Source organism: Saimiri boliviensis, chromosome 12 (assembly GCF_048565385.1).
Source record: "Saimiri boliviensis isolate mSaiBol1 chromosome 12, mSaiBol1.pri, whole genome shotgun sequence".
NCBI classification, from domain to species: Eukaryota; Metazoa; Chordata; class Mammalia; order Primates; family Cebidae; genus Saimiri; species Saimiri boliviensis.
In genome coordinates this window covers 64,427,956-64,437,790 of record NC_133460.1, presented here as the reverse complement: position 1 = coordinate 64,437,790, position 9,835 = coordinate 64,427,956, and the positions used below count along the sequence as shown (strand labels likewise).

Below are 9,835 nucleotides of genomic sequence, written 5' to 3'. Positions count from 1 at the left end.
AAATTAGCTGACATGGTGGCTCGTGCCTGTGGTCCAAGCTACCCAGGAGGCTGAGGTTGGAGGATCACTTGAGCCCAGGAGTTTGAGGATGCAGTGAGCCAGCCATGATCATACCACTGCATTCAAGCCTGGGAGACAGATTGAGACTCTCTCTCTCTCTCTCTCTCTCTCTCTCACACACACACACACACACACACACACACACACACACACACACACAAAATCTGTTGGATTATATATTTAGGGATTGAGCACCTTTGGTTATAAAATATTTATGGTTGCAGGAACAAGTTAATAACTAAATAAAGACCCAAAACTTATAAAAATATACCAGTACTTTAAGCAAAAAGCATTCTTTTTTTTTTTTTGAGACGGAGTTTCGCTCTTGTTACCCAGGCTGGAGTGCAATGACGCGATCTCGGCTCACCGCAACCTCTGCCTCCTGGGTTCAGGCAATTCTCCTGCCTCAGCCTCCAGAGTAGCTGGGTTTACAGGCACGCGCCACCATACCCAGCTAATTTTTTGCACCTTTAGTAGTGATGGGGTTTCACCATGTTGACCAGGATGGTCTCGATCTCTTGACCTCGTGATCCACCAGCCTCGGCCTCCCAAAGTGCTGGGATTACAGGCTTGAACCACCGTGCCCGGCCAGCAAAAAGCATTCTTAATTTACAAATAAGTTTTAAAGATAATAGTACACTCATAAATTATTGTTAAAATCAATAGTAACAAAGAAAAGTAGCAATACTAGTAGCCTGACACAAATTGATCACAATCCTTCATAAGAGACAACACTCTTCTTAATGACCTATATAAACAATCATTAAGTAATTCTGTTTGTACATTAATGTGCTGGGATTACAAGTGTGATTACTTAATCACTTATCCGCCGAGGAGGGCAGATAACATGAGGCCAGGAGTTGGACACCAGCATGGCAAACATGGTGAAACCCAGTCTCTACTAAAAATTAAAAAAAAATAGCTTTGTACAGTGGCAGTATCATAGCCGGTGAGGTTTATCTGAGGTGCGATTATTGCTAATTGAAAACTTTTCCCAATACCCTGCCATGACGACTGGAAATATAGTCAGCATTGGCAATTTTTGGAATTTACAGAGATGGAATAAAGAAAATTATATAAAAAAATAAATTAAAATGGAAAAGAAATACAAAAAAAAAATAGCTGGACGTGGTGGTGCACACATGTAATCCCACATATTTGGGAGGTTGAGGCAGGAGAATCCTTAAATCCAGGAAGCAGGGGTTTTAGTGAGCCGTGATCATGTCATTGTAACAAGCAGTAAAACTCCGTCTCAAAAAAATTTTTGTTCTTTAAAACAGGTGCATTCCTCCTCTTGCTTTCTGAGGACTCCCTGCTCTGTCACTTAGTAGTGGCTAATAAACTCTTTTAAAGTCACTAGACTGTGTGACTTGCCATAAATTCCATTTCGTGTGAGATCCAAAATCCTGTTGCTGGGGTCTGGGACAGGACCCCTCTTCTGGTGTCAAAATTATATTAATTCTTTTCTTTTCTTTTTTTTTTTTTTTTTGAGACAGAGTCTTGCTCTGTTGCCCAGGCTGGAGTGAAATGGCGTGATCTCGGCTCACTGCAGCCTGTGCCTCCCAGGTTCAAGCGATTCTCCTATTTCAGCCTCCTTAGTAGCTGGGATTACAGGCGCCCGCCACCAGCCACCACACTGGCTAATTTTTGAATTTCTAGTAGAGACAGGCTTTTCCAATGTTGGCCAGAGCAGTCTCGAACTCTTGACCTCAGGTGATCCACATGCGTCAGCCGCCTAAAGTACTGGGCTTACAGGTGTGAGCTACCTTGCCTGGCCGGCTTGTAACCTTGGTGATCACTTGGATATGGAGGGTGGAGGAGGAGGCGTGTCACCCAGGTATCGCTCTTGGATTACCACCTGGGATATTAGGCACAAGGCTCTATTATTGGTTCGAACCCTGAGAGCGCCAGCAAACAGCCTGAGGTGGTGTGGAGAAACATGATGTTTTCATGAGTGCCTGGGTGCAGATGGGCTGAGGCCTAAAATGGTATCAGCCCCAAGTGAGGGTGAGGCTGGGGTTTTCTAGTCTCCTGTAAATGGGACGTGTTCCAGTCTGATGTAACTGCTCTATGGTACCTAGACGGCCTCTCTCCTGATCTTCAGGGGGTCCTTGACTTCCGGCCTGCCCTTTTCTGGCTTCTGCTGGCTTGCTGACCCATGCTGCTGGTGCACGTGGTGTACCTTGGGACCAAGCCTGAGGAGGGAGGAGTAATCCCCCCAAGTTTTCAGGCCCTGGGGAGAATCTTTCATTAGGGAGAGTAGGCTGGCTGATTCTTCTTTGTTAGGCACAACTTGGTTTTGCAGGTGCAGTAGGGTGCCTGAAGCCAAAAGCTTGACTCCTCATATGGTCCAGACTCCACGTGGCCGTTCCTGTGACTGCCAGGCCACTTTGAGGTTGAGAGACAGTTTTATCTGGCCTCTGTCCTGCACATGTTTATGGATGCCTTCTCCATGTTGGCAGATCTGGGGGTCCACAAGAAAGGATCCCGTGAAGAGATCTCAAAGGTCGTTAGTCCACTGTGTTTATCACATCACTTCCACAATCAAAGACGAATAAAACATAGAAGCGTATTTAATAATAACTTTGATGGTGCACCTGTGTTAGGCAGTGTTTTAGTTCCTTGAGACACCAAGGAGTTGAGACAATCCTTTGCCTTAGAGTTTTGCATCTGTTAGTCCTGCTATCGAGAGCTGTGTGTATTAAAATGTCTGATTTATCAGGTGGGATCTGGGCTGTCTGTAAGCTTAGTTTAGGGGAGGCTGGTGTCCAACAAGTATCCAGTACCCCTCAACATCCCAGTTCTTCTCCACCAGTCTTCCAATTCTAGAACTGATGCAGAGGCCCTCAGAGCGACTTAAGAGGGGAAGTAGTCACTGTGCTCTGTGGCTACCTTGTTTGGAAGAGTACATTGTAAATCCTCTCCCGACAAAACGTTGGAAACAAGTAGTGTTTCAGCTTGAGTTTATCATAAATGGTTTGCAGTCGTATAAACCAGAGCATGCATACCACAGGGCAACGTGAGTGTCCCTCTACCACCCTTTCTCCCAGCGGCCTAAGTGGGCACCTACACAGAATAATGTGTGCAGCCTCACTGTGTGGAAGTCCAGTGCTTTGTGCTTGGAGTGTCATCAGAGAAGGACCCCTGACTTGGAAGGTTGCCGGGCTGCCACAGAGGGAAGGAGGGGGCATGTGATGATGCTGGGTCTGTGTCTCGCTCTGTGACAGAAGGCATGAGAGGGCCTTGGTCTTATGAAGACCATGGGTGTCCCAGCTTACTTTGGCCCTGAGCAGCCTGATGTAGGTGCTGGGCCCTGGTTTTGGAGGTTAGAATATAGCACGGGCTTCCACTGCATGGCTGGCACAGTGGGCATTCAGGTGCCTATTTGGGGACTACTATGGAGTCCTGTGCCAGATGCAGTGGTGCACAGCTGGGAGCCAAGGGTCCCTGCTTCTGCTGGAGAATCTGGGCAGATGTAAAGTGTTAAGGTTAGTGGTAGGGTTAGGGGTTAAGTTTGGGGTTGGTGTTGGGGTTTGGGGGTTGGAGATTGGGGTCAAGGGTCAAGGGTCAGGGCTAAAGAGTAGGATGAGGGATTGGGTAGGGGTAGGGTTAGGGTCACAGGGTTAGGGTTTAGGGTTAGAGGTTAAGGGGATGAGGGTGAGGGTAATAAGCAGATTACTAAAAGCAATTCTGCTTCACTTCAATAACAACCTTCTCCAACTCATTTTGTCTCCATAAACTTATTTTCCCAAGAAGAATCCCAGGCTTCTTAAAGCACCCAGTGACTTTTCACACCTCAAATCTGTGAAATTCTGTCTTCTGCCATATGCATAGTTCAAATATACAAGGAGAGGCAAAGCCAGATGCCTTCCTGAAGGGACCAGAGAAATTCTTCTCTTTTTCTCTCTGGAACGAAATGGATTCCTCTCTTTCTCTCTCTGGACCAAAATAAATTCTCTGGACTATCAGTGCTAGCCTTCAAAAGCCAAACTCATTTGTGAGATCTCCTTTAAAACTACTGTAGACCCAAGTGTTTATATTTATATGACATTAATTTAGTATTTATATTAATATAAGGGAGAATGTTTAAATCTGTGTACACCACATGTGCCTCTGGCTTATTGCCCAGCTAATTGTCACCTCAGGCTAAACTTTGGTTTCTGTCTCTAATTTTTGTCGGAAAGAATATAACTGATCTCAAAACATCTGCTTTTATTTTAGGGACTCGGGCTGCCATCTCCATTCCTCCCTCTTTTCTTGTAGTCTATGTGGAAGTTCTTTAATGTGAACATTTTGACCACCTTCATGGTCCCATGTCCATTTTCAGCACATTCAGACTTACCCAGCCAAGGTTGTCATCTTAGGCCAGGGATTTTTTAGGGATCTTTATTTTGCTGTGATACAGTTGGCACTTCTTTGACTCACTGTATCACCCCAGAGTTATTTTCATTTTAGGAGCCCAAGAAGGCAGAAAAAGAAGTAGGTGAGCAATTAAACCTTCTGAGTCGGGAGAGAGTCCCGTTGTGTTAAGCAATGTTGCAGAACACTGTATGTAGTAATCTAGCAGATGAGCCACGTGGCTGCTGAGCACACATGCCTGCTTGCTGCTGTGAACTCAGACTCCCTCATCATTAGTCTTTTCTATCTCTGGAGGGAATTATAAGGGCCATTTATTAACCTGTAAGTCATAGAGAGTTAAAGGTGTTTCCCCAAAACACTGAGGATGGAATGAAAGGTGAGGAGTGTTAGCCACAGCTCAGATGTGCAGGAAAGTCTCTCGATGTAGGTTGTTGGAGAAATGCAGGTCTTTTTTCTTTTGGAAGTCTCCCTAGAATGGGGTCAAGGACTCTGCCCATTCTAGGATGAATAATTGGTATATTAGACACCCTCAGATATTTATCCCAAGCCTTCATTTAGGGTTCTTAATGAGTTTGTTCAGCCATCACAGTCTCAAGTGCTAAGTAGGACATTGGAGTCTCTCTACAGTCCAAATTAGCACTGTCTTTAAAGTTGAGTTTCTCATTATTCTCACTTGACATACCTTATGTATCCCACACACATGCTAATAACGCATCGTGCTCACTGTTACCTTTGCAACAAGATTTAAATTTTACTTAGCCTGGAGCAGTGCACTTCACATGTCCAGACCCAGTTCTGACTCATTCTTCAGCCCTGCATCAGCCAGTGGGGGCTAGGTTAAACCACAGTGACAAACAACATCCACATTTCAGTGGCTCAAAAATCTTCTTCCTCATTTATTTGCATCTCATCATGGGTCAGGTGAGTGGTCGCTCTGTGCTGTGTCGTCCTAACACAGGAATCGAGGCTGAAGAAGGTACCATCAATAAGATCCCCATTGCTCTAGAAAAGACAAAAAGTATGCTGGATAGAACTCTTTCTTGGAGATTTCTCCTGAAAAAGTCACATATTATTTCTTCTCACCTGCAATGGCAAAAAATTTAAGTAGGTGTGATGGAATAGTCAGAATGCATTCATAAAAAATGATCTGAAAATATGTGGAGAACAGCGCCAATGACTCGTGAATGCCAACATGCATTCCTGACAACCTAGTGCTGCTACCCTTCACACTTCTGTGTGGCAAAGTATTAGAACTTCTTATTTGAAGCCATGCCACTCAGAGGGACTGCAGAATACATAATGACATCTCATTTAGGATGTCCTTAGAGAATTCAAGAAGAAGTTGAATAATCAAAAAGTGTTTTTAGGTACAGCTGTTTAGCACTAGAGGGTAAGATTAGAGATAGAGTGTAGTGATAATAATAGGGTTAGAATTGGGGCCTGGGTCAGGGTCGGGGCTGGAAATATGGTTAGAGGTACAGTCATGGTCAGGGTCAAGATAAAAGTCAGGGTCAAAGTGAGGATCAGGGTTTAGGGTCAGGGTCAAAGTCTAGGGGCAGGGTTAGGATTAGAAGCAGAGCTTTGTTCTCCTCAGGACCCACCTGAGGAGAGGCCATGGCCTTGGAGAACCTGGTAGTGTGTCCACAGTGAAGATCAAAGTTTTGTTCTTCTCAGGTCTGACCTGGGGAGACGTGGCTGCAGACCACATGAGGAAGGTGAGACAAAAGCTTCCTGTCTGCTCCCCGTGTGCAGAGGAAGGAACTCCAACACTGGCTTTACTTCCACACATTATAGTCTACAAGTCTTGTTTTCAGAAGCCTCCCTTGCTTGAGGCTTTGGCTCCTCATCATCGTAGCGTGCCCTAACATATTGTAAAATTTGAGTTTGTTTTTAGGGTGAGGTCTACATATGGAGAAAGGGGAAATGCTTAGAGCCACCATCAGGACAGCTGGGATGAAAGCTGGGGATGGGCAGGTGCCTTTCAAGTCACCCCAAGCCTGAGGCTGGAGGAAACATGGCCACCCCCTGTAAACATTTTTATTCATGTTTTAATTACTCATTTTTCTTGCAGCATTAAAGTAGTCAAAACCGGTGTATTAAAAAATGAAAAGTAGGCATATAATAACTTGTCACATTATTTAAATTTAAATATATTATTTGTACCTCATCAACATTTTTATTTTGTTGAGAAAGTCTAAGGTTAATTGGTAGTACAGTTTTAATAGTAGATAGAATAATGTGTGTTTTACAAACATTAACATCTTACATTACATGTATAAACCCCGAAAATCTGAGACAGGTCTTGTATTTTTTTAGGCAGTTTATTTTGCCAAGTTTGAGGATGCACGCACCTGTGATGTATCCTAATGAGGTCTGGACAACATGTGCCCCAGGTGGTAGGAGCACAGCTTGGTTTTATACATTTCAGGAAGTCATGAGACAACAATTATTATGTGTAAGATGTACATTGGTTCAGTCCAGAAAGGTGAGACAACTTGAAGAGAAGGCCAAATGGGGGGCTTCCAGATCATAGGTAGATCACGATGAATGGTTTCATTCTTTTGAGTTGCTGATTACCCTTTCCAAATGAGGCAATCAGATATGCATTTATCTCGGTGAGCAGATGGGTGACTTTGGATAGAATGGGAGGCAGGTTTGCCCTAAGCAGTTCCCAGCTTGACTTTTCCCTTTAGCTTAGTGATTTTGGGTCCCCAAGATTTATTTTCTTTTCACAAGGTCTAACATGTTTTCCTATGAGCATTAATTATTCATTGTGTATTTTATTACACAAATAAGGCAGAGATTTTTAAAAAAGTATCAACTTTATGACTAGCTAAATAATTACATAGAAGTTCAACTAAATTTGGACACATTCCAGAGTTTGGGTTTCCAATAATTCTTTGTAATTATTTTAAAGGTAAAGTATTTTTTCCCCATAAAATATTGAAACATCTAAAATCACCCATAGGATGTCCTGCCAATTTTGTTTCTCTAGTTTCCTCATTTTCTGCAAAGCCTTATTGAGGAAATTGACTTTGAATATCCTTTTAAACTTTTCTGTTTTAGGAAGTGTTGTGGTGAAACATTGAATTATCATGGTCACAAGTTTGGTTCACATTCTTTTTTTCTTTGAATATTTTTTCTTAGTGGCCAATACTTGATTCTGGTGTATTATGGCTAAAAGGTAGACACTGGAAAAAAAGACAAGAAGAATTTGGAATAAGTGATCCAGTCACAATGAGTCAATCAGCCATTGGAACATATTTTTACAAAGTCACTCTTGTTAAAATATTTATCCATGAATTGAAATAGAATCTGTCAGGTTATTATTTTTTTTCCTGTTCTAAGGTGAACAGCATTTTAGAGAATGAACCCAGGACACATCCACAGCACAAGAAAAATATGTGAAAAATAAATGTACACATATGTAACGCCCATACTCAAGGAGTGAGGTGTTAGCTCCACCTTCTTGATGGCTGAGTGTCTACATTAAGCATTTGGAATTCTTTTGCAAAGGAGATTTCTTTTTTTTTTTCTTTTTTTCTTTTTCCTTTTTTTTTTTTTTTTTTTTTTTTTTTGAGGCGGAGTTTCGCTCTTGTTACCCAGGCTGGAGTGCAATGGCGCGATCTCGGCTCACCACAACCTCCGCCTCCTGGGTTCAGGCAATTCTCCTGCCTCAGCCTCCTGAGTAGCTGGGATTAGAGGCACACGCCACCATGCCCAGCTGATTTTTTGTATTTTTAGTAGAGATGGGGTTTCACCATGTTGATCAGGATGGTCTCAATCTCTTGACCTTATGATCCACCCGCCTCGGCCTCCCAAAGTGCTGGGATTACAGGCTTGAGCCACCACGCCTGGACTTTGCAAAGGAGATTTCTATTCAACTCCATTTGCTTATTCACCTACACATACAAATGGAGACACCTAGATAATTACTTGAAGCTTTAGTTAGTATTAAACACTGCAGCATTTTGTTGAACAGTTCATTCCTGTGTTGGCCAGCGTAGCTCTTTTTATTGGCTCCAGTTTTCTTTTGACATATTTCAATTTTTCTCAGTACTTACTTACTTTCTGATACTTCAAGATTATCCTGGCTCATATATTTACTGTTCCAGTTCTAGTATCACACATTTCTTCAAAGAGCCTGATTCCTTTCAGAATGGCAGAAAAACTTATATCTGGCTACTGAGTGAGCACATTGTGTCTTATCTCCCATTAGCAATGCTAGGAAGTATATGTGTGTATGTTACCTACCTATACACACCTAGTTAGAAAGGTTTTGATGTGGAACCTCAGATGTATCTGTATTAAACTAAACATAAGTTTATGTTGATGTCTTCACCTCTGATCTACTATCACATGAATCTTTCTACTCTTTTCCCCTTGCTAATTCATAACCTCCCACTTCAACAGTAAGGGACCTGGTTCCTACCATCTGCGACTTATATAACTCACTGTTTGATTCGAGATACAGATACTGTGTTTTTACAATTGTTCACCATTATCCCTGTTAGAAAGGACTTTATAAAATGGAATCCAATGATGAAGTATAGTTTATTTTCCTTCAGCCTACAGATTCTATTCATTGTTAAAGAGACTTAGGTCAGCACCGTTTTCCCTACACCTTCAGAGAGTTGTTTCCCACATTTGTGTCTTAGTCCATTTTGTGCTTCTGTAACACAATACTTGAGGCAGGGTAATTTGTAAGTAAAGAAGGTTCATTTGGCTCACAATGCTGGTGGCTGGAATGTCCAAGATTGGGCAGCACATCTGGTGGGGCCTCAGTCTTTTTCACCTCATGGTGGAAAGTGGAAGGGGAGCAAGGGGTGCACCAGAGATCACAGCAAGAGTGAAAGCAGGAGGGAATCCAAGGAAGCAAGACTCTTTTTGACTATCTACTCTTGCAGAAATTAATCCATTCCTGTGAGAGCAGACAGAACACACCCCCATGGGAGGGCATTAATCTATTCATGAGGGATCGAACTCCATAATCCAGACACCTTCCACTAGGCCCCACCTCCCCACACTGCCACCTTGGGGGTCAAATTTCAACATGAGTTTTTGCAGAAACAAACCACATTCAAACCATTGTAATTTGTAACATAGTTAAATGATTTTTCATATTATGGATTCTGTGCTGGGATACTCCACATCCTGAATAATATTATTTAATTTGAATAGTTTGATTTACACACTTAGCTGTAAAATTCTGCATTTTTTTACAAATGGATAGTGGCCAGTATATACTATTAAAATATCATATGGAACATTTCAAACCCCCATCCCATGCAGCCAATGGCTTTGCATCTGTGTAGTTTCCCTTCTCCAGAATCTCATTAAATGAGGTCACACTTTGTGGATTCTCTTCACACTGTCTTCTTCCACTTAGCAATGTGCATGAAAGATCACTCATGTC

General features: G+C 42.5%; 1 non-coding gene across 1 annotated transcript; it reads left to right on the top strand.

Annotated features, from left to right (window-relative positions):
• The first annotated feature begins 980 nt into the window (after positions 1 to 980).
• On the top strand, positions 981 to 1,121 carry LOC141580744 (U4 spliceosomal RNA). Its single transcript, XR_012513037.1, has one exon. It is a non-coding gene; the product is annotated as a U4 spliceosomal RNA (small nuclear RNA).
• The last annotated feature ends 8,714 nt before the right edge of the window (positions 1,122 to 9,835 follow it).